Raw genomic sequence first — 23,528 nt, 5'->3', positions numbered from 1 at the left:
TGACTGGTGTTGGTCGTAAGCGGGAATCGAACTCAGGGCGCCGGATTCGTAGCACAGCGCACTAACTGCTAAAAACATCAATACACACACATACACACCAACACAAACAGAAATACAGAACACAAATAAAGACATCAGTACACACACATACACACCAACAACACACACAAAGACATCAACACAAACATACCCATCCACACACTTGCTCACACACCAACACAAATTCCTTCCTCCCCCCCGCCTCCCACCGTTTCACCCTCGGAGAAGACCGCTGGGGCAAATTCCATTGGCGAGCACCTATTAAGGCCTGCACGACGCACACACTCCCGCACGCACGCAAGGGGGCACAAACAAACGCACAGATGGACGCACGCTCCCCAGACCAATCAATCCATCAGTGTGGACCTATGTTTAGACGCGCGTTAGGGTCCTCCGAGAACCGGGCGGTCCTCGCCGCGAGACGGAGCGAGAGCCGGGAGACTCACCCTCTGCCACGCGCCAACAAAATTAGGATCTGCTCATCAATCAGATCCATCAACAGGCGGTGGCCTCCGCTAACGAGAATAGGGATCTCTGACAGCAGCAGCAGCAGAGGCCCAAGCCGTTTGGGAGAGGATTATTATGTTTGTCCAAACTTCCAAAGCGCGCGGCGCACGCACGTGCAAGTACGTGTGAGCACGCACGCGCACCGTATGTACGTTTGCGCACGCACGCGCACAAGCACGTACGTGTGCACACGCACGCACACTGTATGTCGCACATGTGTGTGCGGCGCCCCTGGGAGTTCGTGTGGGTGCGGATTATCTGAACCGGTTCTGGGCCTCCCCTAGATCGACTCGGCCTCAGCTGGTGCGATGTGTAAACGTCGCCGCTTGGGGAGACAAAGGCGGCCGGGCGTGGTGCTGGCCACCCACCCACACACTGCCTTGTGTGCCCTACCATCCTTAATAAGTGCTCGCTAGCGAGCAACACTTGGGGTTAGTACAAAGATGTAATATTAATTGATTTACAAATCGTAATGCTTCACCACAGTGTGTGATGGATTGTGGTCACGGCTTAATTGACGCTTTTCCAGGTTACCGATAGTCTCGAGTAGGCGGCACGTGAGTCGTAGGTGCAGCCACAGTGAGAGATACTCTGGATGTCGTGTGTCGGGTGCAGACATGTATATGTTTAATTTTGCCAAGTAAGGCCCCACTGAGCTATGTAGCTCTTTGTCAAAAGTGACCTAGCGATCACAAAGGATATTTTCGATTTAAAGCTTTCGTGACTGCAGGGATTCATCTTCTTGGTTCTTTCGGTAAAGTCACGTAGAAGGGAAATAATAAAAAAATAAAAATAAAACATTTTATTATTTTATTATGGTTTTATTATTATTATTTTATTATTTCCCTTCTACGTGACTTTACCGAAATAACCAAGAACACAAAGGATATCTCAATTAAGCGGATTTTAACGCGGACATTTATAGCAGCCATATACTCGAAACGCGTGATGTTGATTCTATACGGGGAAGGAAAAACCGGAGGACTCGGAGAAAAAAATCCACGCGACCACGGGGAGAGTGAACACGTAAACTCCAAATATGAAGGCGTCGGGTTGGGGATTGAACCCACACCCTCCTGGATACCAAGCGAGGTAGTTAACATCTGGTCATCGTGGTATCTCATGGGTTGGCAAGCAGGACAGACCCGGCTGAATTGAGCGTTGGTAGTAGGCTTTTACGACCAATATTATTTGTAATGAAGTTTTGTTGTTGTCTTAGGTTGCGTAACTGTAAATGTGTCATAAACCCACCTCCAGCCGACAGGGCCAATTAGGTTTGTGACGTGGAACAAAACGTGGCAATTAGTTACTACTTCCGCACCACCGGTTGTGTGTTGGAGAGCAAACTCACATTGTTGTGACAAACCTTACTCATTGGCTGTGTTGGGTGGAGGTGGGTTTATCCCAAAGAAAAAAACTTTCTTATGAGCTTCGGGTCGTTGCCCAGAACAGTGCTGGTGATGATGGTCTGCTCTCGCCCGTAACATCTATCGGTATTTGTTTAACAGCACCTGACTCTGCTGACGGGATGTTGACTACCTCGCCTGGTACACAGGAGGTCGTGGTTTCGATGCCGACCCTGTGACGCCAGTTGTATATTTGTAGTTTGCGATGTATCTTTCCCTGTGGTCCGGTGGATTATTCTCCGGGTCCTCCCACATTTATAATCAACAACATGCGTTCAGAGTATTTGGCTGCTATAAATGTCCACATGCTAAGCCACTTCATTGAGCTATCATTTGTGGCCAGGTCGTTTGTGAAAATAACTAAATAGCTCAGAACTAGACCTGGTACAAGTTGCGCTTGAACAATTTAATAATGTTTCACAGCGCCTTTGCAAGATGAAGACCTTTTCGTGCCGCTATCATCGTCATGGGTTGTTTGACCATACTTCACCACACTGGTCAGTGCGGATTGGTGGAGGTGGTACTAGATATCAGTCGCCGCTGATGAAGGCCGTGGGCGGGAATCGAACTTGGGTCGGCGAGTTCACGGCGCAGTGCCCGAACCGCTCCACCGCAGTGTTCGAAATACGGAACGTTTTACACTGATTGGTACGTGTACCCGGCTGGGTGATGCAATGGTGATAGCGCGCGACTCGCACACTCAGAAGGGTTGCGGGTTCAAATCCTGGCCTGAGGTTGACTAAATCCCTTAATCGTCGTCGCCGTCGTCGTCCTCATCGAATCTTGGGTCCACACACTGATTGCCACTGTGTGGCAAGTCGCCAGGGGGTTGTAAATATCAAGAAGAGCCGTTTGTTATTTTCGTCTTCTTCAAATTCGGTCAAAAAAGAAAACCACTCAATATTTCAAAAGCCGCCAAATGCACGCGGTGGCGACGAGAGCGCGGGTCCTTATTCAATGACCTCACGAAGCAGCGGCCCTTTAAAAGAGAGCCCCGCAGGTTGACGATCCCCCCCTGTGTTGTGATCAGAGACCGGTACCATAGCAATGTGGAATTGCCACCACTGGGCCCAAGGCCCTTGGCGAAGACGCGGGGTATAAGACGGGCAGGCAACGTCGGTGCTATCTGGTAGCGGCGCACCTGCCACACTAAGGACCTGGCGCACACACCGGTTGGATTCCTGGTCGCGATGCCCCCCCCCGCCGTCCCTCGCCCCCGCCGCAGCAGTCTGAACGCATCCCCAGGGGCACTCCCTAGGTGGACTCGGCCGAAAATAAACAGCGCCTGTTGCACCTGTGGTCAGCGCCGTCACGCAGCAGACAGACAGGCAAGCAGGCAGACAGGCAGGCAGGCAGGCAGACAGGCAGGCAAGCAGACAGACAGGCAGGCAAGCAGGCAGACAGACAGGCAGTTAGGGAGACAGGCAAGCAGGCAAGCAGGTAGACAGGCAGACAGGCAGACAGACGGAGCCTTTATTGAAGCCAGGTGAGGGCCCGCTCAGACCCAAACGTTCCGCTCTCCGCAGCGAGGGGCCGCTTTGACACGAGCCGACGACGACGACGACGCTGCAGAGCAGCTGCGGCGCGCGCCGGGGCGGCGCTTGCGAAACACCGCGCGACAGATCCATCCGCACCAAGTCATCGACGTTGGATGCGGGGATGCGGCAACGGATGAAACGTTTATAGAGGGGGAGTGAATGTTTACGCCGAATCAAGGGGTTGTACGAGATGGATGGCAGTGATCCGAAGATTATCCGGGCACTGGGTTGCGTTTTTTTTTAGAATTCGTAGAAAACCGATTGTAGAAAACCAACATTGGCTGAAACGTCGCAGCGTTATAGACTTGTGTGCGTTTTTTTAAGGCAGTGTTATTGATGATTGTGTTGAGGTTTTTGCCCCTTTGTGCTTGTGCACCACGACGTCGTTTGTTTAGTATTAAGCGTCGATCTGTCCGGCGATTGGTCGTCACACGACGCGGTGTCATTTCCTCGTTGCGCGACTGATCCAAGGGAGAAGGCCCCAGGACCGGTGCACATAATCGTCACCGGTGTTAGTGGCCGTGAGCGGCAATTGAACTCGGGTCACCGGATTCGGAGCGCAGCGCACTAACCGCTGCGCCACCACTCCCCGCACCACCCCCACCTGCCTCCCCCCCACACCGCTCACTCGTGTGTCGTGCTGACCCTACTAGGCGCTCGCTAAGAGCACGCGCCTCGAGGCGTCTGTCCGCGCTGAGCGAGGGGAATTCGCGGTGAAAGGCACAATGGAGAGGCGGCGGGAGAGGCGGCGGGGGAGACGTCCTCACCAGGAGACGCAGCGACCGCCGGGATCAGATCCCCCGGTGCAAGAGTCACCGGGTGGATTGTGGCTTAGCAGGACTTTTGATAGATGAGGGGGCAGGGGGAGGGCGGGTGGTGGGCATTCATCTAGCAGTTGATAGGTCATGGCTAATTTGTGAAACTGCAGTGACCCTGAAACTCTCCAACCAACGCCGTAGCCAAGTCGGTCCACCTCCGCTGGGCACCGTTGGCTACGTACGGCGCGAAAGAGGTTCAGCAGGCGTACAAAAGCTGAAGGCGCAGCCCCTGCAATCGCTGGGGCTCGCATCACTGCCGGGGCTGAAAGGGTGAGGGGGGAGGGGAGGTCCCCCTCCGCTAGAGGAGAGAGCTCCCGAGGAGCTTCTTCTCGGAGGCAATTTCACGCCTCCGAATCTCCTTCCACGCTGGTCAAGCACAGACGTCTTGGAAGAGGTGGCAGTACTCCACCCCACGCGACCTGCCAGTGGACACAGCAGGTGGACAGAGGCATTCGTGGAGGGGAGGGGGGTGGAACTTCGCCCCCCCCCTCCCCATCCTTTAAATTGTTTTTCTTCCAATATTAGGAAACCAACGGAGCGTTCAAACTTAAAAATTATCTCGATTAAAAACTAATTTCTTTAGGACTGCTTTTTTGCGTTTCGTTTGTTGCCCTTCACCCGCACCTCCGATTAGCATGGCTGGCTACGTACGGTGCGGAAGAAGTTCAGCATAGAATTGCGCAGTTGCCGCTGTGCCAGGAGACGCAATCGAACCCCTGCAACCCTCTGGATCGCAAACCACCGACGCGACGCTCGCCACTAACCCCACCGCCACGGAAGCGTCCCCCCACACAGACAGTAGCAGCACTGGAGTCAGTAGTGACACGGTGACGAGATGTGAACTCCATCGGCTGGTCTACAGGAGGCCGTGGGTTTGATCCCAACCCTGACGCCTGCTGTGTATTTGGGGTCTGCGGTGTCTCTCTCCACGTGGTCGCGTGGATTTTTCTGCGGGTCCTCCGTTTTTTTTCCCCCATCCACGTTTAGAATCGGCATCGCGTTTAGCGTATTTGACTGCCACAAATTTCCACACGGCCACGATAAGCCTCTTCGTTGAACTATCATTCGTGAATAGCCAGGTCGCTCCTGAAAGAAATAGCTACATATAGCACATTGGGCATTACCTGCTAAAATCAAAATAGTAACACGAACAAAAATTATAATTTGCCATCGCGATACCTTTACGCTTTCTGCTTATATGACACTAGCTTTACTACCCGGCTTCGCCCGAGACTTGGATTCTTGTTTTGGATTAACGCACGCCCTACGCGGTGGGTTGGGGGGGGCGTGACGTCAGCAGGCACACTGCGTAACGCTGCCGCATGCGGGTGACATCACAGATATGACGTCACCGCTCACTTGCCGTGCAAAAGATATCCACTTCTTGGTTCTTTCGGCAAAGTCATGTAGAAGGGAAATAGTAAAATAATTAAAATAAAACATAATAAAGTAAAAAATACTAATTTATTTATTTGTATTTGTATTATTTTATTATTTCCCTTCTACGTGACTTTACCGAAAGAACCAAGAAAATGAATCCCTGCAGTCACGAAAGCTTTAAATCGAAATTTAATATATCCACTATTTCGCCCCTCCCCCCCCCCCCCCAAAATACAAAAGTCTATTTTTATACTTTTTGCATTGTGTACCGTCTGGAAACTACCCACATGCCAAATTTAAAGTTTGTTGCATGTTGGGAAGTTTGCTAAACATTTCGAACAGACACACATATTCACAAAATCGATTGAGCGTGAATCCAGCGACGGCTCTTTGAGGCTGGCACGTGGCCTCGCGTGGCCACGTGCCCCGGCGCCACGGATGCACGGAGCTGCATCTTTGTCGCATTAACCGCCGAGTGATCGCGCATTCCACCGCGGCTTACGGGCCCCGGACAACCACCCCACCACCACTACCCCACCTCTCTCTCTCTCTCTCCGCTTCACTCAGGTGCAGCTCCTTTCATTTCGAAATCCAAAATGAGAAGAAGATGTGGCTCGCAACCTCGCCGCCCGCCCGCTCGCTCGCTCGCCCCACCACCGCACCACCACTGCCAAGCACCACCCAGCCAACAACAATAAAAAAACTACCACCAACAGCCAACAACAACCACCACCAACCAAAACCCCTGCAACAACGACCACCACCAACCAACAATCACCAACCACCACCAACGAACAACAACAATCACCACCAACCACCAACTACCAACCACCACCAACAACTACCACCACCAACTACTACCACCACCAACCATCACCAACAACTACAACCATCACCAACCACCACCAATCAACAACAACCACCACTGCCGCTGCTACTGGCCTTACACCAGCCCTAGCAGTCAAAAGGAGGCAGCTGCGGCAGGTGGCACCACCTGGATGATAATGATAGGGATGATGTTGTTGGTGATGATGATGGTGATGATGATGGTGGTGATGGTGGTGATGGTGGTGATGATGATGGTGGTGATGATGTTGGTGATGATGATGGTGATGATGATGGTGATGATGATGATGGTGATGATGGTGATGATGATGGTAATGATGATGGTGATGGTGGTGATGATGTTGGTGATGATGATGATGGTGATGATGATGATGGTGATGATGATGGTGATGATGATGATGGTGATGATAGGGAGGATGATGGTGATTGTGGTCACCATAATAACTACAATGATAATTTTTCGATTTAAAACTTTCGTGACTGCAGGGATTCATCTTCTTGGTTCTTTCGGTAAAGTCACGTAGAAGGGAAGTAATAAAAAAACAACATAATAAAATTATTCTCACGACGTTTCGGCCACAACGCAAGCAGCCGTCCTCAGGTGAAAGCCAGGTCTGTCGAGGCGACAGCGTCATGGTGCTTATGATCATAATGGTTATGGTGATAGTGTGGTGATGATGATGTGGTTTATTGTGATTGTAATGATGATTGCATTTATTGTGGTTGTGACGATGATGGTGATGGTGTGTTTGGTTGTGGTAAGAACACCTGGGTCTTCGCATGGCCTCCGTGTGCACCTAGCCTGGCATACGCGCTGCTGTGATGTCCACCGTTACTCGGTGGTGAACGGAGGCTGTGTTTGTGTTAACGCGTGCGTTGATGCGTACCTGGGCGACCTGAGTTCGATTCCCGCTCACGACAAATAACAGTGGTGAATATTTTAACCGGCCCTGGGCCTCCCCTAGGTCGACTCAGCCTCAAGAGAGTACCTGGCACGGTGTGTAACACACTAGCACTGGGGAGACAAAGGCGGCCGAGCATGGTGCTGGCCACCCACCCCCTCGTGTGACGTGCCGGGCTTCATAGGTGCTACTCGCCAACAGCACTTGCCCCTACAGTCTGTTAAGGCTACATGGTGGACCTTTGTCTGTGTCTGTGTGTGTCGCAGGGCGGTGTCAGTGGAGCGGCGGAGTCACGGATCTTGAGTTTCGTGTCCTGGCGCTCGCTCAGACAGCACCCGTGGTGTCCAAGTCACCATCACCCAGCCCCATCACCCAGCCCAATCACCCAGCCCCATCACCCAGCCCCATCACCCAGCCCCATCACCCAACACCATCACCCAGCCCCATCACCCAGCCACATCACCCAGCTACATCACCCAGCCCTATCACCCAGCACAATCACCCAGTCCCATCACCCAGCCCCATCACCCAGCCCCATCACCCAGCCCCATCACCCAGCCCCATCACCAAACACCATCACCCAGCCCCATCACCCAGCCCCATCACCCAGCACCATCACCCAGCCCCATCACCCAGCCCCATCACCCAGCCCCATCACCCAGCCCCATCACCCAGCCCAATCACCCAGCCCGATCAACCAGCCCCATCACCCAGCCCCATCACCCAGCCCCATCACCCAGCCCCATCACCCAGCCCAATCACCCAGCCCGATCAACCAGCCCCATCACCCAGCCCCATCACCCAACACCATCACCCAGCCCCATCACCCAGCCCCATCACCCAGCCCAATCACCCAGCCCCATCACCCAGCCCCATCACCCAGCCCCATCACCCAGCCCCATCACCCAGCCCCATCACCCAACACCATCACCCAGCCCCATCACCCAGCACCATCACCCAGCCCCATCACCCAGCCCCATCACCCAGCCCCATCACCCAGCCCAATCACCCAGCCCCATCACTCATCACCATCACCCAGCCCCATCACCCTGCCCCATCACCCAGCCCCATCACCCAGCCCCATCACCCAACACCATCACCCAGCCCCATCACCCAGCCCCATCACCCAGCCCCATCACCCAGCACCATCACCCAGCCCCATCACCCAGCCCCATCACCCAGCCCCATCACCCAGCCCAATCACCCAGCCCCATCACCCATCACCATCACCCAGCTCCATCACCCAGCCCCATCACCCAGCCCCATCACCCAACACCATCACCCAGCCCCATCACCCAGCCCCATCACCCAGCCCCATCACCCAGCCCCATCACCCAGCCCCATCACCCAGCCCAATCACCCAGCCCCATCACCCAGCCCCATCACCCAGCCCCATCACCCAACACCATCACCCAGCCCCATCACCCAGCCCCAACACCATCACCCAGCCCCATCACCCATCACCATCACCCAGCCCAATCACCCAGCCCCATCACCCAGCCCCATCACCTAACACCATCACCCAGCCCCATCACCCAGCCCCATCACCCATCACCCAGCCCCATCACCCATCACCATCACCCAGCCCCATCACCCAGCCCCATCACCCAGCCCCATCACTCAACACCATCACCCAGCCCCATCACCCAGCCCCATCACCCAGCCCCATCACCCAGCCCAATCACCAAACACCATCACCCAGCCCCATCACCCATCACCATCACCCAGCCCCATCACCCAACACCATCACCCAGCCCCATCACCAAACACCATCACCCAGCCCCATCACCCAACACCATCACCCAGCCCCATCACCCAGCCCCATCACCCATCACCATCACCCAGCCCCATCACCCAACACCATCACCCAGCCCCATCACCAAACACCATCACCCAGCCCAATCACCAAACACAATCACCCAGCCCCATCACCCAGCCCCATCACCCAGCCCCATCACCCAGCCCCATCACCCAGCCCCATCACCCAGCCCCATCACCCAGCCCCATCACCCAGCCCCATCACCCAACACCATCACCCAGCCCCATCACCCAGCCCCATCACCCAGCCCCATCACCCAGCACCATCACCCAGCCCCATCACCCAGCCCCATCACCCAGCCCAATCACCCAGCCCCATCACCCATCACCATCACCCAGCTCCATCACCCAGCCCCATCACCCAGCCCCATCACCCAACACCATCACCCAGCCCCATCACCCAGCCCCATCACCCAGCCCCATCACCCAGCACCATCACCCAGCCCCATCACCCAGCCCCATCACCCAGCCCCATCACCCAGCCCAATCACCCAGCCCCATCACCCAGCCCCATCACCCAGCCCCATCACCCAACACCATCACCCAGCCCCATCACCCAGCCCCAACACCATCACCCAGCCCCATCACCCATCACCATCACCCAGCCCAATTACCCAGCCCCATCACCCAGCCCCATCACCTAACACCATCACTCAGCCCCATCACCCAGCCCCATCACCCATCACCCAGCCCCATCACCCATCACCATCACCCAGCCCCATCACCCAGCCCCATCACCCAGCCCCATCACTCAACACCATCACCCAGCCCCATCACCCAGCCCCATCACCCAGCCCCATCACCCAGCCCAATCACCAAACACCATCACCCAGCCCCATCACCCATCACCATCACCCAGCCCCATCACCCAACACCATCACCCAGCCCCATCACCAAACACCATCACCCAGCCCCATCACCCAGCCCCATCACCCAGCCCAATCACCAAACACCATCACCCAGCCCCATCACCCATCACCATCACCCAGCCCCATCACCCAACACCATCACCCAGCCCCATCACCAAACACCATCACCCAGCCCCATCACCCAGCCCCATCACCCAGCCCCATCACCAAACACCATCACCCAGCCCCATCACCCAGCCCCATCACCCAGCCCAATCACCAAACACCATCACCCAGCACCATCACCCAGCACCATCACCCAGCCCCATCACCCAGCCCCATCACCCAGCACACCCTCACACCCAGCACCGTCACACCCAGCACTCACACCCATCACACTAACACCGTCGCACCCATCACACGAACACCATGTCACCATCACACCGAGCACCAACACCTTCATCACACCATCTGTAGAGCGCACACCCGTGTGTGTGTGTGTGTGCGTGTATTGACGCAATCACCACTCCCTCCACTCGCCCCCCCCCCCACCTCACTCACTCCTGCACCCATCGCCATCATCGTCGTCATCGTCGTCGTCGTGGTCAACGTCTCTGCTTGCCGTGCGCCCGTGGTGATGTGACGGCGCTGTAACCCTCACCCCGACGCGAACCCGTCAACCCACAGCCACTGACCCCACGGAGTGCCGCGTCACCGCGTGTGAAAGTGCGTGCGAGTGCGTGTGTGTGTGTCAGTGTGTGTATTTGTGGGTGTGTGTCAGTGTGTGTATTTGTGAGTGTGTGTGCGTGTATTTGTGTTTGTGTGTCAGAGTGTGTATTTGTGAGTGCGTGTGTCAGTGTGTGTATTTGTGGGTGTGTGTCAGTGTGTGTATTTGTGGGTGTGTGTCAGTGTGTGCATTTGTGAGTGTGTGTGTGTGTATTTGTGTTTGTGTGTCAGTATGTGTATTTGTGAGTGCGTGTGTCAGTGTGTGTATTTGTGGGTGTGTGTCAGTGTGTGTATTTGTGGGTGTGTGTGTGTGTATTTGTGTTTGTGTGTCAGTATGTGTATTTGTGAGTGCGTGTGTCAGTGTGTGTATTTGTGGGTGTGTGTCAGTGTGTGTATTTGTGGGTGTGTGTCAGTGTGTGTATTTGTGAGTGTGTGTAAGTGTGTGTATTTGTGAGTGTGTGGATATGTATATGTAGGCGTGTGTGTATATGTAGGCGTGTGTGTATTTGTGAGGGAGTATGTATTTGCCAGCGTGTATCTGTATATGCGTATTTGTGAGTGTGTGTATTTGTGAGTGTGTGTGTATTTGTGAGTGTGTATGTATTTGCCAGCGTGTATCTGTATATGTGTATTTGTGTGTGTGTGTGTGTATTTGTGAGTGTGTGTATTTGTGAGTGTGTCTGTGTGTATTTGTGAGTGTGTGTGTATATGTAGGTGTATTTATGTAGGTGTATGAGTGCTTGGAAGTATGTGTATCTATGACATGTATGTGTCATTGCGCTTATATTTATTTATGAATATGCTTGTTTACGTCTACATGTGTGTCTAAATGTATGTGGGTATGCTTGTGTGTATATGTGAGTACATATGTGTACTCGTGTATGTATGAGGAGCGGTGGCACAGCGGTTAGCGCGCTGCGCTACGAACCCAGCGACCCGAATCCCACTCACGGCCAACCCCAGTGACGATTATCTCAACCGGTCATGGGCCTCCGCTAGGTCGACTCAGCCTCAAATGAGTACCTGGTGCGGTGTGTAAAACATCGCAAATGATGGAGACAAAGGCGGGCCTGGCTTGTGGCTGGCCACCCACCACCGCCGTCATAGGTGCTACTCGCTGACAGCACTTGCCCCAACAGTCTGTCAAAGACGAACATGGGGGATCTTTATCTTTGTCTCTCGTGTCGCCCCGCTCCCTCACTAAGTTGTCAAAAAGCACTTTCCATTCAGACGTGCAGGCCTCGGTGTTTGGATGAAGCTGTCCGCGTTACTGGGGGACGATCGGGAAAAAAACGGAAAACACAAAATAACAAAAAAACACGAACCCCCCCCCCCCCCCCCCAGGGATCACCAAAGCCACGTGGGTCATGAGCGTGCCTGTGTGTGAGTGCGTGGGGAGCGGTGGTGTAGCGGTTAGCACTACGAACCCGGCGAGCCGAGTTCGATTCCCGCTCACGGCCAACGCCAAGTGGGCCTCCCCTATGTCGACTCAGCCTCAAATGAGTACCTGGTGCGGTGTGTAAAACACCAGCACTGGGGAGACAAAGGCGGCCGGGCGTGGTGTTGGTCACCCCCCCCCCCCTCCATCCCCTTCGTGTACCGTGCCAGCCTTCATACGAGAGATCTTTGTCTTTGTGCGTCAGGGTCTCGTCGATGATGATGATGTCGAATGTTTAAAATTACGTTAGAAACGAATTGTGCATTCCTGGCCAAGTCCATAAATCATTGCCTCCATGAACAATCATTATGACCTGCGGCCCCATCATCATCATCATCACCACCGCATCCATAATTGGTTTTCCTGGCCCCCCTCTAGGTCCATTCGGCATACAATGTAAAGTGGCTCGTGCCAGTCGCAGCAGCAACAGGGAAACCAGGTCAATGGGAGGTTGTGGGAGGACATTACAAAGGCGGTGAGACACGTGTGATGTTACTGGCCTGGGTCTCCTCTAGGTCCACTTGGCGTAGTAAATTCGCAGCGCCTGTTGCAACGTCGCGTGCTGGGGGGGGGGGGGGCGGGAGACAAAGGCGGCCGGGTGTGGGTTTACTGTATGGTTTAAATAGATTGCAAATTGTCGTGGCCAAAGTTTAGATTTCGTGCAGATGTTGACAGAGTGACAATCGGTAGTAGCAGCGGCCCCAGCTGCCGTGTTTTGTGTTGTTGTTGCTGCCAGGTTTCATAGAGAACGCGGGGCGTTGCATAAACCAATTAATTTTCGTGCACACAACCGTTGTAGTGCAAATCTTGTCCGCTCGGTGTATGCTGCACGCATTCTGGTGTGCATACTGGTTGTGCATTTGTATGTGCGTTGCGTGCATATGTGCATTTGAATGTTCACGCGTGTGCACGTGCAGCACGCGTGGATTACACGTGTGCTGCACCTACGTGAGTGTGTACGCACAACCGTGTGTGTGTGTGTATTTATTTGTCTGTTAGTGTGTGTGTGTCTTATGTAGGTGGATGTCCATGTGAGTGTGAGTGCGCAATTGTGTATGTTCCGTGTGTCCATTGTGTGTGTCTCTCTGACATTTGCCTGCCAAGGGGGTGCGCAGGGAGCGGTCAGCGCTACGAACCCGGCCACCCGAGTTCGATTCCCGCTCACGGCCTCAAATGAGAGTACCTGGTGCGGTGCGGTGTAAACATCGCGCACTGGGGAGACAAAGGCGGCCCGGGGGTGGTGCCGTGCCGGCCTTCATCGGTGCCGGCTAACGGCACTTGCCCCAGCAGTCTGTTACAGGCTACACGGGGGATCTTTGTCTTTGTATGTCTTCATGTGTAAGGGTGCGATGCGCATGTGTGCTGGGTCTGTGTGTATGCGTGTGAATGTAAGTCTGTTTGTGTATGTCCATGCATGTGTCTATTCTAGGAAGCGTGTGTGTGTGTATGTGCCTGTATTGACAAAGACAAAGATCCCCCGTATAGCCTTCACAGACTTTTGGGGCAAGTGCTGTTAGCGGGGAGCGTTGGTGCAGTGGTTACAAACCAGGCGACCCCAGTTCGAATCCCGCTCACGGCCACCAACACCGGTGACGAACCGGTTCTGGGACCTCCCCTAGGTCGACTCAGCCTCAAAGGAATATCTGGTGCGGTGTGTAAACATCGCCACGAGGGAGACAACGGCGGCCGGGTATTGTGTTGGCCACCCACCTCGTCTGCCGTGCCGGCCTTTGTAGGTGCTCGCTAACAGCACTTGCTCCAAACAGGCTATACGGGGGATCTTTGTAGGTGAGTTTGTTGTGTCTGTGCACGTGTGTGTGTGTTCACGTGTGTGTGTATCTGTTCACGTGTGTGTGTACACCTGTTTGTGTGGCTGTACACGTGTGTGGGTGTACACGTGTGTGTGTGTCTGTACACGCGTGTGTGTGGCTGTACACGTGTGTATCTGTACATGTGTGTGTGTTTGTACACGTGTGTGGGTGTCTGTACACGTGTGTGTGTGGGTGTACACGTGTGTGTGTGGCTGTACACGTGTGTGTGTCTGTGCATGTGTGTGTGTGTACAATCATCCTCGCCACTCGCTCTGTGCCAATAGGAGATGTGCATGCTGTGGTCTGTGGTGTTGGTCAATGCGTAGACAACCCGATGTGGTCTGTAATGAATAGCGCATGCATTTGATGTACAGTTCCTTATCCAGTATCTGTAAGTTTCACATGTGTGCGTGTCTGTGTGTTGGTGTGGGGAGCGGTGGTGTAGTGGTTAGCGCGCTGTGCTATGAACCCGGCGACCCGAGTTCGATTCCCGCTCACGGCCAACACCCAGTGGTAACGATTATCTGAACCGGTCCTGGGCCTCCCCTAGGTCGACTCAACCCTCAAATGAGTACCTGGTGCGATGTGTAGTGAGCATCGCCACTCGGTGAGACAAAGGCGGTCGGGCGTGGTGTTGGCCACCCACCCCCCTCGTGCGCCGAGCCGGCCTTCACAAGTGCTCGCTAACAGCACTTGCCCCAACAGTCTGTCCAGGCTATACGGGGGATCTTTGTCTTTGTCTCGCGCTGGTCTGCGCACTGCGCTAAGGAGGGGCTCCCAACCGCCCAGACTTCGACACAAAATCAGTGGCCAAGTGGCGTCTGAACCTGTTTTGGGCCTCCCCTCGGTCGACTCAGACGTAAATGAGGTGCTGGTTGTGTGGGCAACACGAGCGCCTGCTTCGGATCTACGGCAGTCGTGGGCATTCCACATTTCTTGGGCCAGAGCCACAGACCATTCCCGCTTGGCAACCCCAGTTAATCTCCCACAAAGTGGTTGTTATTTTAGCGACCCCCATGCAAATTACAATAGCGATGGGTCGAGCCGTAAGCACCCGGTTGTTAATCGCGTGCCACGTCAGCATTGGGGAGACAAAGGCGGCCGGGCGTGCCGTGGTCTCCCCCCCCACCCCCGGGGTCCCTCCGACTCTGTCGACTCGGTCCAGTGATCCGTACCTCGTGCGGTGTGCAAACATCGGCACTGGGGGAGAGACAAAGGTGGCCGCGGGGGGGGGGAGCCATGGTTCTGGCCAACACCACGCCCCCATTGGAGGAGCTCCGTGTCAGGCCTCAACGGGTGCCCTCGAGCAGTAGCGCACTTGGCTGCCGCAGGCTAAGAGACTATCCCTGGGGGGGGGAGATCTTTGTCTTTGTACTGTACCTGTGCGCGCGTGCGTAACATCGATTTGCGTGCGTTGTGTGACGGTGATTGAAGACTGCGGTGTGAAATCCGCCTTTTTATTTAAGAGCCTAATTAACGAGTTAATTGGGTGTCGTGTTTTTCTCTCTCTCTCTCTCGGCTTGGTCCGTCGTTGTGGTCACGTGGTGGTTGATTTTAAGTTATTGCTGCTTCAGCGAAAATAAACAAAATGTAAACAAACAAATCCACCCCCCACCCCCCACAAAAAAAAGTTTCAATGCGAATGTTGTTTTTTTGTTGTCTTTGAAATGGCTACTTGGGTATGCTCCGGATTAACGTGACGCACCGGAAAGTAAGACGCACCCCCCCCCCCAAACTACCCCCCCCAAATACTCCTCAAAACCCCCCCTCCAAACACCCCCCCCCTCCCAAACACGCCCCCCTCCCAAACACCACCTCGTCATCCACCTTCACCTCCTCATCCACTTCTTCATCCACCACCTCCACCACCATCTCCTCCACCACCACCTCATCCACCTCCAATACGGCCTCGACCACCTCATCCACCTCCTTCACCACCTCCTCCTCATCCACCTCTTCCACCATCTCCTCCACCACCACCTCATCCACCTCCAACACGGCCTTCACCACCTTTTCCTCATCCACCTCTTCCACCTCCTCTTCATTGTAAATGTTGTGGGTTTACTCCCCAACACGCCGGTGTGTTGGAGGTAGCGACTAATTGGCGCGTTCTGTTTACGCGACAACCCTCACTAATTGGCTGTGTCGGGTTGTGGTGGCGCGCTTCAAGCCTCCGTGTTAAACTGACACATTTGTATTTACGCGATCAAACTCATAATAACCTTTGTCATAGCTGTCATCCACTCTTGTCCATCATTCATTCCGCTTTGGCTGTCACCCCGCGTGTACGAGGTGCATGGGCAGCGGTAGCGATCATATGAGCCGGTCCTGGGCCTCCCCTAGGTCGACTTAGCCTCAAATGAGTTCCGGGTACAATGTGTAAACATCGCCACTGGGGAGACAAAGGCGGCCGGCCGTGGTGCTGGCCACCCACCCTGTCGTTGTGCAGTGACGGCCTTCATAGGTGCTCGCTAACAGCACTTGCCCTAAACGTTTGGTAAGTAATCTCGACAAAGATCCCCTTCTTTGTTTTTGTATGAGGTGAGGTTGTGACGAATTGTACCCATTATCCACACCATCATCGTCATCATCGCGAGTATACTCACCATCATCACTAACATCTTGACCACCATCACCACTGACATCCTCACCACCGTTAACATCATCACCACCGTTACCATCATCACGAACAACATCATCATCACTGACATCCTCACCAGCACTCACCACCACCGGTTCCGGTTGAAGAAATATCACCACTGATGTCACATTGTTGACACCACTTGTTGGTACATTGTTTACACCACTAGTGTACACCACTGGTACACCACCAGTGGTGTACACCAGCTTACACCACACTGGTATAAACAAAGTCCCAACAAGTCTTGCAAGAATTGACAACTTAACTTTTTATTTCACCAGGTAAGGCCCACTGAGCTATGTACCTGGCCGTCACGAATGATAGATCGACGAAGTGGCTTGTCACGTGGACATTCATAGCAGACAAATACTCTAAACACACTTTTATAACTGTGGAGGGGGGAAATCCACGCAACCACGGGGAGAGAAAGAGACACGCAAACTCTAAATATACAGCAGCAGGCATCGTCAGGGTCGCGATGGAACCCACGACCTCCTGTATACCAGGCGAGGTAGTTAACATCATAGCCACCGATGATGATGAGAGAGACACCGCAAACTCTAAATATACAGCAGGCATCGTCAGGGTCGGGATCGAGCCCATGACCTCCTGTATACCTAGCGAGGTAGTTAAAATATCCTGGCCACCGTGATGATGATGAGAGAGAGAAACACTCAAACTCCAAATATACAGCAGGCGTCAGGGTCGCGATGGAACCCACGATCTCCTGTACACCAGGCGAGGTAGTTAACATCTCCTAGCCACCGATGATGATGAGAGAGAGAGAGAGACACCGCAAACTCCAAATACACAGCAGGCATCGTCAGGGTCGCGATGGAACCCACGATCTCCTGTACACCAGGCGAGGTAGTTAACATCCTAGCCACCGATGATGATGATGAGAGAGAGACACCGCAAACTCCAAATATACAGCAGGCGTCAAGGTCGCGATGGAACCCACGACCTGTACACCAGGCGAGGTAGTTAACATCTCCTAGCCACAAGGAGGGGCTTCAACCCTCATCTGGAAGCGGGGGGGGGGGGGGGTCAGCCCCCTACCCCTCTCCACCCTCCCCCGACACTCTGCGGGGTGAGCCGCGCACACGTGGGGCACAGATGAGTAGCGCTTCTCACCTGCGCCAGGTGAGGAGCGCTGAGTTTTGCCGGTCTACGGGCAGCCACGCGGAATTCATTTGTTTACTCGGAGACGGCGCGCGCGCGTGTGTGTGTGCGTTGGGGGCTGGGGGGGTGTTGGTGCGTGTGTGTGTGCGTTGGGGGGGGGGTGTTGGTGCGTGTGTGTGTGCGTTGGGGGGTGTTGGTGCGTGTGTGTGTGCGTTGGGGGGGGGGGTGTTGGTGCGTGTGTGTGTGCGTTGGGGGGTGTTGGTGCGTGTGTGTGTGCGTTGGGGGGGGGTGTTGGTGTGTGTGTGTGTGCGTTGGGGGGTGTTGGTGCGTGTGTGTGTGCGTTGGGGGGGGGTGTTGGTGCGTGTGTGTGTGCGTTGGGGGCTGGGGGGTGTTGGTGCGTGTGTGTGTGTGCGTTGGGGGGGGGTGTTGGTGCGTGTGTGTGTGCGTTGGGGTGGGGGGGTGTTGGTGCGTGTGTGTGTGTGCGTTGGGGGGTCAGGGGGTGTTGGTGCGTGTGTGTGTGCGTTGGGGGGGTGGGTGTTGGTGCGTCTGTGTGTGTTGGTGTGTATGTTGGTGTGTGGGTGTTGGTGTGTGTGTGTGTGTTGGTGTGCGAGTGTTGGGGTGTGTGCGAGTGTTGCTGTGTGTGTGCGAGTGTTGGTGTCTGTGTTGGTGTGTGGGTGTGTATGTTGGTGTGTGGGTGTGTGTGCGTTGGTGTGTGTACGTGTGATGGTGTGTGTTGGTGTGTGTGAGTGTTGGTGTGTGTGTGTGTTGGGGTGCTAGTGTTGGGGTGTGTGCGAGTGTTGCGGTGTGTGTGCGAGTGTTGGTGTCTGTGTTGGTGTGTGGGTGTGTATGTTGGTGTGTGGGTGTGTGTGCGTTGGTGTGTGTACGTGTGATGGTGTGTGTTGGTGTGTGTGTGAGTGTTGGTGTGTGTGCGAGTGTTGGTGTGTGTGTTGGTGTGTGGGGAGCGGTAGTGTAGCGGTTAGCGCGCTGCGCTATGAACCTGGCGACACGGGTTCGATTCCCGCTCACGGCTAACACCAGTGACGATTATCTGAACCGGTCCTGGGCCTCCCCTAGGTCGACTCAGCCTTAAATGAGTACCTGGTGCGGTGTGTAAACATCGCCACTAGGGAGACAAAGGCGGTCGGGCGTGGTGCTGGCCACCCACCCCCTCGTGTACCGTTCCGGCCTTCATAGGTGCTCGCTAACAGCACTTGCCCCTACAGTCTGTTCAGGCTATACGGGGGATCTTTGTATCTTTTTTTTTTGTGTTTGTGAGTGTGTGCGAGTGTTGTGTGTGTGAGAATGTGTACATGTGTGCATGTGTTGGTGTGTATATGTGTGATGGTGTGTGTTGGTGTGTGTGTGAGAGTTTGGGTGTGTGTGCGAGTATTTGTGTGTGAGTGTGTGTTGGTGTGTTTTTGTGAGTGTGTGTTGGTGTGTGCGTTTGTGTGAATGTGTACGATGGCGGAGTGCACCTATCCTGGCACAAGCGCCGTGTTGACGGCACTGCACTGCGCTATAAACCCCGGCCATTCGAGTTCGATTCCCGACCACGGCTAACATCAGTGGCGAGTGATATCTGAACGATCGTGGGTCTCGCCTAGGTCAACCTAGCCTTAAATAAGTGCCTGCTCAGGTTCATTAAAATATACTGGCGGAGACAAATGCGGCCACGTGTGGTGCTAGCCAAACCAACCCCTCGTGTTCCACTCCGGCCTTAATAGGTGCTCGCTAACAGCCCTTGCCCCAACAGTCCGTGCAGGCACTATGGGGGTTCTTTGCATTCGTATGCGAGTCTGTGTGTTGGGTGAATAGTCGAGTGAGTGAGTTTTGCGATGTAAATGGTTCCGCGCACATGGCAGAGGTTAAACCTCCCGCTCTGAGTCGTGATGCACATTTCTCATTGGCAGCTGCGATTCGAACGTGACTCGTGATTCTTTTAGGTCGACTCAGCCACAAATGCACCGTGTTGCAGGCACGCTGCGAAGTCGTTGGTGTCGTGGACAAGCCGACACGGACATGATGAACCTCTCGGGATAGAGCGTTGGAGAGACACATCCACACATATTCTTAGGTTTTGTCGGTAAAGTCACGTAGGTAAAAAACATAAATTAATAAAAGTAAAATAAAAATAAAATAAAAATCACGACGTTTCGGAGGCAACACAAGCTTCCGTCTTCATCTCTCCTTGGCAGCTGTGTTGCCTCCGAAACGTCGTGATTTTTATTTTATTTTTTATTTTACTTTTATTAATTAAAATTTTTGTTCCTACGTGACTTTACCGAAAAAACCTAAGAATATGAATCCTTGCAGTCACGAAAGCTTCAAATCTAGACATCCACACACCTCTGTTGTCGAACCCACGCGCCCTTCTCGGCAGTGATAACTCAGTGGCTCTCTGCCACGGCCATTGTTAAACCCACGCAACCATCGCGTAAAGGATTGAAACAATGCAGCCTCCGAACAATGGTTGGTTGTGGGTCCGTCACGACACATTGTGAACGAACCCCCAGAGAGCAGAGCGAGACGGAGACATCGGGGCCGAGGGCTGGAGTCCAGAATCACGGCGGTCCCGGACTCAGCCTCGCCCGTTGTTGAACCTCTGTTCAAGTGAGACGCCCCGTAACAAACCCCCCGAGGCTTTTTGAACTTTAGGCAAAGGATCTCTGCAAGAGTCTGCAGGGCGCATTGTCTCCGACGCGGCCATTACGAGAGGCAGCCAGCGGTGTGTTATTTAAGAAAGAGAGAAAGAGAGACAGAAAAAAACCCCGCGCACACACACGGAGGTGAGACAGCTTTCGCTGGAATGTCCCAAATTACAGGGTTCGATTCGCAGAGACGAAAGTGTGGTGTGGGGAGAGGAGGGGGGGGGGGGGGTCCTCCGTGTGTCTCTCGCACCTGTATACATGCGCTCGCATTTCCCCCACCTCCCCCACATCGCCCACATCCCACACTCCCAGTGAGTGGTCGTGTGGGTGCGTTTTATTTCACGATCCCGGCGACCCCGAAGTTCGTGACCCGCTCACGGCCACCAACACACGAGAGTGACCATTGTCCGAAGCCAGTTTCGGCGCCTACCCCTAGGTCGACTCAGCCTCAAAACGAGGACCCGGTGCGGTGGGTAAACATCGCCATGTTAGGGAGACAAAGGCGGCCGGGCGTGGTGCTGGCCGCCCTCGTGTGCCACAGACCCGGCCTTAATAGGTGCTGCTCGCTAACAGCACTTGCCCCAGCAGTCTGTTAAGGCTACACGGGAAATATTTGCCTTTGTTGCGTACTGTATGTGTACTGTATGTGTGTGTGTGTAGGAGGAAGGGGTTGAGACGGTGGAGAGGAGCGATAGGAGGGACAGAGCAAGGTGCGGGCGTGATGATGATGATGATGTGCACTGAAGGGCCTGAAACCAGGGGCTGGATCATCGCCAGGTGTCGGGGTGAGGGGGAGGAGGAGGTGGTGGAGGAGGAAGAGGAGTTGGTGAAGGTGGATGAGGGGGTGGAGGTGGATGAGTAGGTGGATGAGGCCGAGGTGGAGGAGGAGGAGGAGGTTGATGAGGGGGTGGAGGTGGATGAGTAGGTGGATGAGGCCGAGGTGGAGGTGGAGGAGGAGGCTCTTTGTAATGTGACTCGCGCTGTGATCAGAGCCGCGGTTGCCTCCCCCCCCGCCCCTCCCACTGAGTTTTCCAAACAGGGGCGGGGGGCGGGGGGAACTTTCACGGTAAGGGGGGTTGAGGGGGGGGGCTACCCGCGCGCGCTCTCCCTCCTCTCGCGCGCCGTCCGTCTCGTGTGAATCTGGGTGGCCGCCCCGGGCCCCGCGCTTTGGTGGGGGGGGGGGGGGCACCGCGTGCGTTGACGAGACGGTGTCAGATGCAGTACTCCCGCATGAGTTTGAAGGCGTCAGGGGGGGGGGGGGGGGATTTCACCCCCGGGTCCCGCACCCCTCCCCTATGGACGACCCTGCCAGCGAGGGACCCGAGTTCGATTCCCGCTCGCGACCAATAATAATAATAACAGTGACAGCGAAAATCGACTCAGCCTTAAATCAGTAGCTGGTACGATGTGTAAACATCGCCACTTGGGGGAGACAATGCGGTCGGGCGTAGCACTTGCCCCAACAGCCTGTCAAGGCAACACGAGGAATATTTATCTTTGCGAGCATGACTCGCGTGCAATTATCGACAATAAATCCATCACGTGCCCTGTAAACATGTGTACATTCCGATCTTATTGTTCGACTTGACTAACATTAATTAGATGCGCATGTAAAGGCAGCAAGCTGTAAAGCTGAACACGACCTCAAGGATGTGTGTGTGTGTTGCTGCGTGGACACTGTACTTTGCTTTGAGGCAATGGGTGTATCACGCGAATGTTCACGTGGACAAGAATCGAAGCCTACGTAGGCCGGCACGGCACACGAGGGGGTGGGTGGCCAGCACCACGCCCGGCCCCCTTTGTCTCCCCAGTGGCGATGTTCTTACACACCGCACAATGTACTCATTTGAGGCTGAGTCGACCCAAGAGAGGCCCAGGACCGGTTCAGATAATCGTCACTGGCGTTGGCCGTGAGTGGGAATCGAACTCGGGTCACCGGGTTCGTAGCGCGGCGCGCTAACCGCTACACTACCGCTCCCCACACACTCACTTTCACACACGCACATGTGCACGCGAACACACGCACACACACAAACACTCACCCCCCAGCGCCAGGCTTACTCATTATACATCTCGCGGAAGATCTCTCAGCTCAACAAATTAGTTCCGCGGTCCAATTTGCAAGTGCGAGTTTAATTGAATGTTAAGAAAAAAAAAATTTTTCATCGAAGCTGGTTCGTAAGTGTGGGTGTCCGTAAGTCGAGGACTAAACTATGCCAAACACGTACACGCGCGCGTGTACACGGCCCTGCCTCTGAGCACACGCGGCACAGGTGTGAGCGGGAGGCGCGCTAATTCAAGAGCGATTCTAAAAAAAGCGCCTCGCCGCCGCTTCTGTCGCTTATTCACCCCGGCTCGTTTGCACGGGGCCGGGTCCAGAGTGAGTGGGTGCGTGGGTGAATCGATGGGTGCATGGGTGAGGGGGTGAGTTTGTGGGTGGATGAGAGTGTGGGTGAGTGGGTGAGTGGGTCAGTCGGAGGTAAGATGAGTGAGTGGGTGCGTGGGTGAGTCGATGGGTGCATGGGTGAGGGGGTGCGTTTGTGGGTGGGGATGAGTGAGTGGGTGAGTGGGTCAGTCGGAGGGAAGATGAGTGAGTGGGTGCGTGGGTGAGTCGATGGGTGCATGGGTGAGTTTGTGGGTGGATGAGAGTGTGGGTGAGTCGGTGGGTGGATGAGTGAGTGGGTGAGTTTGTGGGTAGATAAGTGAGTGGGTTCGTGGGTGAGTCGATGGGTGAGTGGGTGAGTTTGTGGGTGGATGAGAGTGTGGGTGAGTGGGTGAGTCGGTGGGTGGATGAGTGAGTGGGTGAGTTTGTGGGTAGATGAGTGAATGGGTGAGTGGGTGAGTCGGTGGGTGGATGAGTGAGTGGGTGAGTTTGTGGGTGGATGAGTGAGTGGGTGCGTGAGTCGGTGGGTAGATGAGTGAGTGGGTGCGTTTGTGGGTGTATGAGAGTGTGGGTGAGTGGGTGAGTCGGTGGGTGGATGAGTGAGTGGGTGAGTTTGTGGGTAGATGAGTGAGTAGGTGAGTGGGTGAATCGGTGGGT

The 23,528-nt window shown here is 54.6% G+C and overlaps 1 protein-coding gene across 2 annotated transcripts in view; it reads left to right on the top strand.

Moving 5' to 3' along the window:
* LOC133347837 (cAMP-dependent protein kinase type I-beta regulatory subunit-like) overlaps positions 1-7,836 on the top strand; it is an 89,665-nt gene extending 81,829 nt beyond the window's left edge. For both annotated transcript variants that reach the window (XM_061560496.1, XM_061560495.1), the window contains one exon: positions 7,703-7,836. The gene's annotated coding sequence lies outside the window, so the exon portion shown is untranslated. The remainder of the gene's footprint in view (positions 1-7,702) is intronic.
* The last annotated feature ends 15,692 nt before the right edge of the window (positions 7,837-23,528 follow it).

The sequence above is a fragment of the Lethenteron reissneri genome, chromosome 26, assembly GCF_015708825.2.
Source record: "Lethenteron reissneri isolate LAM-NWPU_2019-01 chromosome 26, ASM1570882v1, whole genome shotgun sequence".
NCBI lineage: Eukaryota > Metazoa > Chordata > Hyperoartia > Petromyzontiformes > Petromyzontidae > Lethenteron > Lethenteron reissneri.
Note: the sequence above shows the minus strand (reverse complement) of the source record. Positions and strands in the feature narration are given on the sequence as shown.